Genomic DNA, 12,149 nt, shown 5'->3' on the forward strand with positions numbered 1-12,149 from the left:
GAAACTGCTGGCAGTGAGCCACATCTATTCAAATGAAAACGTCCTATTCAGGTTGTTAGGCATTCGAATGAATCAATGCTCTTGGCCAAGTTTGTGTTGACAAGGACACCGACGCCTCCAACACCTCTTTTATCGCAAGTTCCGAGGAACAATTCTTCTCCAGTGTCGAAAACGGCATGGTGAGATTCATGCCTTCTAGTCTCTGTCAAACCAATGATGTCGTACTTGTTCATTCGCACTTGTGCCATCAGATCCTCGATGGATGCATCTGATGCTAGGGTATGTGCATTGAAAGTACAGATGATCATTTTTGTCTTCCTTCGTTGTGGCAGCCTAGGTCGGCCTTGAGATTTTGTCGTCCTCTCCTTTCTCATCCTTCTCAGTGCTGCCATGTCGGTGAAGCCTTCAGGGTCAGGTGAATGAGACCAGTTGTCGTTACTGGTTTTGCCATATCGAATACACAAAGGATAGCTTGCCAGGCTCTTCCTTGCGGGCGGAATACTCTCGGTAGCTTGCCAGTCTTTCCGAGAGGGATAGAGGCTTTTGGGGCGACCTCTAATCACCCTTGTAGGTGTTACCATATTTGAACCCTATCAAATACGGTACGACAATTCCGGAAGATGGGTATTTAGTGTCTTATGATGAGTCGTGTGGCCGCTTTGAGGCCGCGCGAGTCCGGAAAGCGTCCTGGAGTGTGGCGACAATTGGGTAGTGGAAGTAGTGCAGTTAAGAAAATTTTATATATATAAAACCCAACAGCTCTTCCGCTAGCTGCCTGCTTTTGGGGGTCCTCGGGCCTCTCCTCAGCAGGGGCGGCCCAGGTCATGGGGCATATGGAGGAGGAGACGAGGACCAAGCCGGTTGGTTGATCAGATGCTCTTTATTTCATTGCCCCATGCGCCTGCCCCAGTCTCTCTGAGCCTCCCACTCTAGTCTCACACTGCCCTTCATGCCCGTCTATCCTGTCTCTCCCACTCATCTCTCCGTGCTCCATCTCACAGCCTGGGCTCTCTCTCTTCACATGCCTGCTCCTGTATTCCTCTACATTCTTTTCTCTCTGTTTCCCTTGCCAGTCTCTCAGCACTCCATCATGCTGCCTTGCACTCTCTCCTCTTTCTCCAGCTCCTCCAGCTCTCTACCTCTCCAACTCCCTTGTCTCTCCAACTCCTCAGCACTTTGATCCCACTGCCCCCAGTCTGGTAGGTAGCAAAATCAACATAAGAAAGCCCTTCCTGAGGGGCCACCAGGTTCAAAGGAAACACCACCTTGGATATTCCAAAACCCTTTCTGACTGCCCAAGGCAAAATGCCTCTAAAGGTGTTTTTCTCCTTTCCTCAATCCAATAACTATTAACAACATCTTAATACTAGTTATTTTTGTATGGACTCAGTAAGAGATACATTGAGGCTTGTAGAGCAGCTCTCCTGGGAACATTTTGCCATAGACTCAGACTACAGAGCTCAGGCCAGATTAATCTTTCCTAACCCTAGCAGGGTTTGAGTCTAGTTATTACTTTTTGGATTACTCACTGTATCACTGTCATTCCATTGTTCATTGATTTCCTTGGGCAGACAACACTAATGTCTCCATTTGTCCTAGCACTGAGATTTTAGCAAGTGCCACATTGGAGGCTTCTTCAGGGTCAGCGGAATGAGACCCATCATTGTTAGTGGGTTTTGGCATATCAAATATGCCATGGGGAGCTTACCAGACTCTACCTTGCGGTCAAGATACACTCAGTAGCCTTTTGGGTTCTTCAGGAGTGAGAACTAGACAATAAGAGGTCACACAGATGCAAATGCAGCTGCGCACTTCCTGGAGCTAGGTTTTATAGTCCCTGGGTCTTGGTCGTTGATGGGATAAAGTGGCTCCAGGGGCAGTTGGTGGGTTTAATGCTTAGCTATATGGAAGATGGGGGATCTGGGTGGAGGAGATCCAGTCCCGATCCGAGCAGGCTTGGAGATCTCAGCCCCAGGTCCCGCTTTCCTGGGTTCCTCTGCTGGTTCCCTCTGTGTGAAACTCATCCGAACGTGTGGAGAGTGATCTTAAGCATGGCTGTGCCTGGTTCAGGAGGTCTTCAGCTGCCAGGGCTCTTCAGGAAGGGAAATCCAACCTCCCACCCCACCACGCTGGGGGCCCCTGTGAGGACAGCAAGGCATGGGGGAAGGAGACTCTGTGCTGTTCTCTTCCGGGAGCTGGGCTTTATAGTTCCTGGGATTTTTTGTATCATGACAGCATTTGTCCATGACCAAGCTCTTAACTTATAGTTAAACATTAGGCACTTTGGCCAGGCCCATCTCCATGCCAGGGTAGCACATAGTTTACCGCTTGCCCTGGTTCCATCCAGTCCCTTGTCGGGACCCTGCTTTTGGGAACGCTACGAAATAAGGGCAGCTGAAGCTTAGGTGAAAGAACAGATGCCCAGGAGAAAAATAACACCGAGAGTCGTGTTACAAAAGCATAGCATATACTGTCTTCTTGTGTCCATACAAAAAGGACATTATTCTGAATATGTAAAGGACTTAGGGAGAAGAGAAAAAAATAATTACAAGTCAACAGAGCACAAAGAAAGAAGTTACAAATAAACACAGAGGAATGGGAGCACTGTGATGGGAGCAACCCAATAAATCTAAACTTCCTGAGGCTATGCAGGAAGGACAAAACAGTGTTATCCTACATATATATGGATATATATATATATATATATATATATATATTCTAGGACAAAATATTATGCAGTAAATGAGTGACAAATGGTGATTTCTAGTGATATGACTTTATATGATAGAAATATTATTATATTTAGGGGACAGGATGATAGTACAGTGGGTAGACTGTTTATCTTGCACATAGCCGAAAACCAGGTTTGATTCCTGGCATCCCATATGGTCCACTGAGCTCTGCCAGGAGTGATTTCTGAGCAGAGAGTCAGGAGTAATCCCTTAGCACTGCCAGTTGTGGCAACCCCTCAAAAAAAAAACCACCTCAAAACAAATAAAAAGAACAAGTCAGAGACATAACTTGGGGCTATTTCAAGGTGAAGATAGAGGCCAAAGTGTGGTGTGGGTGGAATAAGGGCATGTTCTCACATTTTTATACCAGAATTTATGGAAAATATAAGATCAAAGAAATTTGTTTTGTTTTTTGGGCCACATCTAGTTGTATTCTGGGCTTACGTTTGTTGTTGTTGTTGTTTAGGGATTATTTCTGGAAGACCTATGGGGAGCAGGTATGCGCTGGGGATCAAACCCAGGTCAGTCGCCTGCAAGGCAAGCACCTTTTCCACTGCACTATTTCCTCAGTCCAAGATCATAAAAATTTATCTAGGGCTCTTACCAAAAAGTTTAGCCGGAAAATTGTAATATGAACAGGTATGAGTTAAACAGCGATGTTTCCTTACTGGATAAGGAAGAAGAGTCACAAGGACAAGAAAGCACATTGACAGTGGAACCCTACTTAGGTTATTTGAACACCTCAAATATTCTTTAATTTTCCAAAGTTAAACTCAGAAATTAACTTGCTTGCAGCTGACCCTGGTTTGATCCCTGGCATTGTATACAGTTCACTGAGCACTGCAGAGTGATTCCCCAAACACTGTTGGGATGGCCCACCCCCCATTTCCAAAGTGCATTTTTTTCAGTAAATTCTCCATGAAATTATGTGCCTATCTCTGTGTTTATGTGTATGAAAACATGTCCCTGTTTGGAGGTTATTTTCAAAGCTTTTTTTCTCAGAGTGGAGATAAGCTGAAGTGGAGGATGAACTTTACATGACCAAAAAAGCTGATATAGGGAGTTTCCACCCATGAACGAGTCCTATGGCTGCTGATTGAGCTACTTATTGGCCATGATCCCAGAGACTCAGAAACAAAGTTCAGAACTCAGCAGCTTTTGGCAGAAATACATCTGGAATACGCATTAGGTGTCCAGCGCCGGACCACCCCAGGTGGGAATGGGTTTCATGCCTAGGCCTGTTTCCCCTGGCGGTTTGGTCGCTGCCACCAACTTCTAGAGGCCTAGGGACAACCAGGAAGGGGCCCGCAGTGATGAGCAACGTGGGGCCTCATGGGATGGGGGGAGCTGTCCCTCCTCCCCACCCCCAACCCTACAAGATCCGGAGTTGCTGCCCAGGAACAAGCCCTCTGGCTGCAGATCTAGCTGTTTATGGGCCATGATCCCAGAGACTCAGAAACAAAGCTCAGAACCCAGCAGCTTTTGGCAGAAATCCCTCCATATTTAATAATTATTAAAACTTCAGAATTCCAAAATTGCATGGCTGCTATCGTGGCCAGGCATCATCATTTGCAAATCATAATCAGCAATAGAAAACAAATTGTCTAATGTTGCCTTTTCGGCAGATCTGAGTGTTGGGGTAAAATTTCAAATAATAATGGTAGGTTTGGTGTCGAAATATTGAATGTAATCAAAGTAGAGAGAGTAATGTGGAAACTGCCTGCCACACAAATAGGGGGAGGGTGTCAGATAGGCTGGATACTGGGGTTTTTGGTGGTGGAGAGTTGCACTGGTGAAGGGTCAGGTGTTTCATCATTGTATGACCAAGAATTAAACTGAAAACTTTGTAACTGGTCTCACAGTGTTTCAATAAAAAATAAATAAATATAAAAAGAAAAGCTGATATAGTTCAATTTGTACCAGATGATATAGTCTTCAAAAGTTCATATTTTTAGTGATTCAGATCAAAGAAAATTAAACTTTTAATTACTAAGAATACATTTTCATTTCATTTCATTTCATCATCCTGTTAATCGTCGATCGCCTCGAGCAGGCCCCAGTAACGTCTCTTTCATCCTAGCCCTGAGATTATATTCAGGGCTCTTTAGGAGAATGAGACCCATCATTGTTACTGGTATTTGGCATATTTGGTAGGCCACGGGGAGTTTGCCAGACTCTGCCCTGTGGGCAGGCTACATTCGACAGCCTGCAAGTTTGTCCAAAGTAGGAATGAGATAATAAGATGTCGCGCAAATGCGGCCGCGCAGTTCCAGGATCTGAATTTTATAGTCTCTGAGTCTTGGCCGCTGATAGGATTACACGGCGCCAGGGGGCCAGGTGGTGGGTGTGACCCCCGCCTACTGGAATTTGGAGGATCTGGGTGGAAGATGCTCGACTCCAATTCGAGTAGGCTTGGAGGTCTCGGCCCCGGAACCCGCGTGGCTTTGTCCCTCTGCCAGTACCTTCAGGTGTGCGGAGAGTGGTCTCAGCATGGTGGTGGCTGGTCCTGGAGGTCTCCGGCTGCCGTAGCCCTGGCCGGGGCGGGGAGGAAAGCTCAACCCGCTCCCCTCCAAGGGACTCCGGGAAGGAACACCGAGGCGCGGGGGCAGAGACTGCACTGCTCTCGTCCGGGATCTGGATTTTATAGTCTCTGAGTCTTGGCCGCTGATGGGATTACACGGCGCCAGGGGGCCAGGTGGTGGGTGTGACCCCCGCCTACTGGAATTTGGAGGATCTGGGTGGAAGATGCTCGACTCCAATTCGAGTAGGCTTGGAGGTCTCGGCCCCGGAACCCGCGTGGCTTTGTCCCTCTGCCAGTACCTTCAGGTGTGCGGAGAGTGGTCTCAGCATGGTGGTGGCTGGTCCTGGAGGTCTCCGGCTGCCGTAGCCCTCAGAGACTAAGAATACATAGAATTTTTAAATATCTATGTATGTATCTATTAGGTATTTTATTAAAACAGTTTTGTAATATAGAAAGAAAAATTGATAAAGTTAAAGGAACAAAGTGATCTATTCAACATTAGATTAAGATACTTCACCACATCTCTGGAGTATTCTGTTTTGTTTTTTTGTTTTGTTTTGTTTTTGCTTTTTGTATCACACCCGGTGATGCACAGAGGTTACTCCTGGCTCATGCACTCAGGAATTGCTACTAGCAGTGCTCTAGGGACAACTTGGGTTGCTGGAAATTGAACCCGGGTCAGCCGTGTGCAAGGCAAATGCCCTACCCACTATGCTACCACTCCAGCCCCTGGAGTATTCTTATACATATTAGCCAGCGAAGTTGGAGAAAATATTTATAATGCCTGTCAGAAAATCTCCTTTGGTTTAATGTGCAGTTAATTTGAAAAAATACATTTTTCTAAGCATACACATAAATACATACACATCTAATCATGTACAAGGACACAACTTTTGAAATATATATCATATAAACCATACTCTTCAATAATTGTATAAGTGCTACGTACAAATTAATTAGAAGTACATTGGAGCTGGGGATTTAGCTCAATGATCAAACACTTATCTCCCATGTATGAGGCCCTTGGAGGGTTCAATTTCTTGTGTGTGTGTGTATGTGTGTGTGTGTGTGTGTGTGTGTGTAAACTAAAAACCCAGATATTTAGAAAATTAAAAACTTCTATGTGATTCATGAACTAAAAAAGAAATTATCATAAAGCTGGCTGAACTCAACCCCACAAATGTTTTCCTGTTGCTGGCAACCAGTGATGTGCATTTTCCTGAAGGTTAATAGTCCCTTCATGTCAATTTCTCTCCATTTATTTCTTCCCTGTTTTCCTGGAATCTCTTTCTTTTTTCCACAATGTAGTTAATATTTTATAGGTCTTGGACATATTAGGGGAAGTAGAAAATAGTTCTTCTACCTCTCAAACCTTTGAGACACTTCCATTGTTTTGCTTTGAGACCTTATTCTAAGGCAGTGTGTGATCTTTGAAGTTTTTGAATTCTGAGAGAGTCAGAAAACAATACAAAGTTGATGTTTTAGTTTAAATATGCTTTTTTCACTCTTTGTTATACATTAGGTAATGCTTTGACATCCACAGGCATACTCAAGTATAAAGCTTATACTGATTTGGTGATTTACCCAATCAGTTTTATCTTCTGCTTTTTACGTATGTATTGGTTGGTTTATTTAAGTTATTGTTGAGAAAAAAGATACATAACTTATTTCAAACTTGCTTAAAAATCCTCATCATAAGTCACTTTAAGTGAATGAAATGTTGAGACTTTTGGGGTGAAATCATTTGAATAAGTACTACCCTTGGGAATTTAGACATTGTTAAATTTTTACCACTATTTCAAATTACATTCAGCAGCATAAACTAAGGGACAAAATTTAGTTAAGAAGTGTGTTTTAAATTAATAAAATGATAACTTCATATGCAGTCTTCAAAAGAATGACCTGTCAGAGATCCTCATATTCTATAAGAATTGAAATTAAATACAGGTGAAATAAGTATGCATTGATTTCAGAAATGTTTATATTTACTACAAGTTAAGTTGTGAGACTACAATAATATGAGATAAAAAAAATAATATGAGATAATTTGCACTTACAGTTTTACAGATGATTTGCCCAAATGTATGTGCCTTGAAAGTGAGGAAATGGATTTGGAAGCCCGTTTACACTCTTTCAGCATTTTTGAAAGGTGTTAGTATTTATTTTTTCATTTGGTTATAGGTTTCTATTTTATGTGTTATGCATTCCTATATATGACTGTTTATACTATAGTCACAAAGATCAGACTCTTCACATAAGTGATGGTTCTTTTAGTTTGCCTGCTTATTTGACAATAGATATGCATAGCTATAGGCATCAAATATATTTCTGGTAAGTTAAAAGTAAACAGGTTTTTTATTAAATCATGTTTTTTGAAGACGGCATTGATTTTTTGTTTTCTGACCTTCAGCAGTACAATAATTCATGCAGATGATGATAGAAAGATACATAAATAGCCAAATAGCTAGCTAGCTAGCTATATACAGTTGCCTGATGTTTTCATGTACCAGGAATCCAAAAGAACTGTTCTTAGATTTTTCTGAGCCATGTGTTTGGCTATAATTTGAGGAGCCTTACATGGATGTTCCTAAGTCCTAAACTTGGATATGATATTTTTAATGTATAGAAGTATCTTCTACTGAAGTGGCCATCTGAGACTTCACAGCTGACATATATGAAGTGTTATCAGTTACCATTCAGCATTTATGGCCACTTGTGAAACACCTCAGAGAGAACCAGGAATGCAATGAATGAACTCTGCCTTCAAAGAGTTCACTAATAACTAATATAATTCTTCTCAAAGAAAAGTCATACTTTTCACTACTGCTGAAATACTAATTTTTTAATTAAAAAATTTAAAACTTGAATCACCAGGAGACACAAGGTTTTTCATGATTGTCAGTCATACAATATTCCAACACCCATCTCTTCACCAGTGTATATTTTTCACCACCAATGTCTCCAGTTTCCCTCCCACAACCCTCACCACTAGCCTGCCCCCACGCACATTGCCTCTATGGCAGGCACTTTCTCCTCTCTCTCTCTCTCTCTCTCTCTCTCTCTCTCTCTCTTACTTTGAGATGCTATTTTTCTAGAAATTTGGATCTTAGGTACTCTTTAGATGTACATATCTGTAGCAACAAACATCACAATCACAAATCACAAATCATCCTGTTATTCGTCGATTGCCTCGAGCAGGCCCCAGAAACGTCTCCTTCATCCTAGCCCTGAGATTATATTCAGGGCTCTTTAGGAGAATGAGATCCATCATTGTTACTGGTATTTGGCATATTGGGTACGCCACGGGGAGTTTGCCAGACTCTGCTGTGTGGGCAGGTTACATTCGGTAGCCTGCCAGTTTGTCCAAACATATTTCTGGTAAGTTAAAAGTAAACAATTTTAATAATAAAGGGTTTATTGGAACAAAATAGATATTTTTACAATAAAATGTGTTTTGTACAATAAAAAGCTTTATTGAAACTGCGAAGGAAAAGGGAAAAACAATAAATATGATGTGAAAAGTCCTGTGAGATTTTCTCGTACACATTTTTTTCAAACCACAATTATTAGTTGGAGAAAATTCCAGGATACATTTAGCCTCCTCCTTGTCCCAATGCTATTTCTGACCAATCCGAAATATAACCAGTGCTGGAGTGATTGTACAGTGTGCAGGTCATTTTCCTGGGACACAGCCAGTCAGGGTTTGATCCCTGGCACCACTTATGGTCCCCTGAGCCGGACAGGAGTGATCCCTGAGTGCAGAGCCAGAAGAAAGCCACAAACACCCCAAAACAAACATAACCAGATAAAATGTAATTTTACTAATAGTATTAAAATCTCTTTCCCTGATTCTCATTCTCTAAAGTGACACCAATTTTTTTCTGACCTCTATTAATTTCTTCAGCTCTAAACAGTTGCAACATCATGATTCTAAGCATAAATTTTGAAGAACACCAATTCTGACATCTTGAATCTTTTCTAAATGAAAGATACTTTTGAGGTGATGATATAAACTAATAAATTCACTTTCTTTTTTTCTTTTTTTGGCTTTTTGGGTCAAATGTAGCGATGCTCAGGAATTACTGCTGGCTCTGCGCTCAGGATTTAACTCCTGGCAGTTAAATCTCAGAGGACCATATTGGATGCCTTGTGGAAGACAAACACCCTGCCCGCTGTACTATTTATCTGGCCCCAAATTCATTTTCTAATTTAAAAATAGTCCTTTATAAAAAAAAAAAAGCCAGTCAGTCTTTGTGAAGAAACAAATTATTCATGTTTCCACTCCACCTTCTGGTTCAGAGTTAGAGATTGTCAAGGAACCTCTCCTCAATATACTCAACAACCTATATTACTTTTTATTACAATTTTGCCTGCGGACTGTCTGAACAGCAGCTGTAGCTTCTGGGAACTATTTTTTGGTATAACTAGAGAGCATGAGTCCAGATGAAATTGCTTTGGATTAGAAAGTCAGTGAATGCTGACCTCATAAAGGTGAGATCAAATCAGCTTTAAAAATTTATTGATCATTGTGTGATTGTATTCCAAACATGAAAACTTGTAACTTTCTCATGGTGATTCAATAAAATTAAAAATAACTGTGGGTCATTTTTTAAAAAATAAAAAATAAATAAAAATAAACCACAATAAAAAAAATAAAAAAATAAATAAAAAATAAAAAAAATAAAAATAAACCACAATATTTCTTCAAGTTCTGCTTCTGTTTTAACTAGTTTACACCCACTTTTCTATCAGTTGCAGTGTTTCTCCACTCATAAATAGATTATAATCATAATACCATAAATGAAATACACATTGCCTGGCACACAAAATATTCTTAAATGGCTTAATGATGTCAATAAATGTAAATACATTCTCTGTACAGACATTAAAGTCCATTAAAAAGTTGCATTTGAATTGCAGGGGAAATCTTAGGTATCCAATAAATGAAAATAAAAAATTTTAAAAGGAAAAACTTTATTTTAGAACTTCTTGTTCTCATGGGATGTTACATTCTTGCCACAGTCCTACTTCTTAACCTAACTGTGAAGAATAACATATTAATGAAAATGTAATTTAGCTATTATTATTATTTATACAAAATCTTTCAGAGTAGACAATTTATAACATAATCTGTGTTTGATATGCAGATATATTTCATTTCAAATTATTTGAAAATGCGTTTTAGTAGGTCTTAACCTCCATATTGATGATGAGAAAACTATAAGAAACTAGAGGAAAGAAAGGCAAAGAGAAGGGGTGGAGAAGGAGTGATCTAAATGGGTCTGACCATCTTCAAAGACAGAAAATAAGTGTTTAAACTCAAACACAGATCTCCTCCAAATAAAATTTCATGTTGGTCAATAAATTGTATTGGCCAACATGTATTGAACAAATTATATTTGCAAACTTGGTTGCAAATTCAAATTTAATTTCTATAACTCAATACAGGTTGAAGATAGAATTTCTATACTCAAAGGTTCATTTAGAGTAATTTAGCTTAACTTGACTCTATTCCTGCAATATAGCTCTCTGAATCACAGCATTCAATAAAATGAATATTGGTCTTAGTACAAATTGAGACCTAAAAAATGGCTTAGATAGGACACTAAAATGTAAGCAATATGCTCTGAAAACAACCATGCAATATTATAGGTGAATATGCAACTATATTGATGGTGTCTACAGCTGATCTATTGTTACAATGGGTGAATTTCTTAAATAACTTACTTTTTTAGTAAGTGCTGTGGATTGAATCTATACAAAGCCTCTACTCTATTGTTGAGTCACATCCCCAGCCAAATGACTCATTTTTAGGTTTTCTGAATTTACCAGTTTAACATAGTCCCTCAAAATGAATTCCATAAATTTGTCTCATTACTGGCCAATATTGTGTTATGTTCTTTTTCCTTCAACAAGGCTAATGGATACGATTGTCTTAACAGACACAAATGCTCTAACTAACAGATGCAACTCTTAATAGATAACTCCTAATAGGTACAACTGTTTATTAACATTTATACCTTGATTGACTTCCAGTTAATCTCTCCTAGGATAGATATTCTCTATCTAATCAAGTGCTCTATTTAATCCTTAAGCAGGAAGCAAGTATATAGATTTAAAAAGTCATAAGCACAGATATAAAGACGTCCCTTTCTAAAACTCTCTGGCCTTATCTCAAGATTAGGGAATCTCGTATCTCATATGTACTAGATCCCAGAAGTACTACTGATCACTAGTACTACTGACTCAGTAATTCTTAATTTCTGACTTGATCTAAGATTGCTAAGCTCCCTCCTTTGCCCAAAAACATCTCTGGAAAGAGAAACTCTTCACTTACAATTCCAGACATCAAGGACGAGTAGAAAGTTGTCTTAGGTGTTGTAGCATAGTTTCATGGTTTAATACTGTGAAAGAAGGCGTTTATTTCCATAACGTTTACTGTGTGTTGTGCAATATTCTAAACACTTTATGTAAATAATTCAACTCACATTTTCTCTGCAGGAAGTCCTTTTGGTACATATAGTTATTACCACATTTTACATATCAGGAAACTGAGGTCAAAAAAAAAACTAAGAAACTTTGTCAAGGTCATAGAACTAGTAAGTGTTAGACCCAGGATTTAGAGCCTAGGGGTCAAATTCAACACTATATTTAACAAGCACATTAATATAGTAAAAATAATCACTTATCACTTAATCACTTAATCCCCGTTATTCATCGATTTATTCGAGCGGGTGCCAGTAACGTCTCCATTCATCCCGGTTGCGTGCTAGCGTAGCCCAATGGTATCTGTTCGTTTTAGGAACATGTAGAGCCTCAAACCGATCATTTAGGGTCTTGACGAAGAAGTCTGACCATCTTATAGGTGGGCGTCCACGTGATCTTTTGATGTCTCG

The sequence above is a fragment of the Sorex fumeus genome, unplaced genomic scaffold (genome assembly GCF_029834395.1).
Source record: "Sorex fumeus unplaced genomic scaffold, SorFum_2.1 ptg000043l, whole genome shotgun sequence".
In the NCBI taxonomy this organism is placed as follows: Eukaryota; Metazoa; Chordata; class Mammalia; order Eulipotyphla; family Soricidae; genus Sorex; species Sorex fumeus.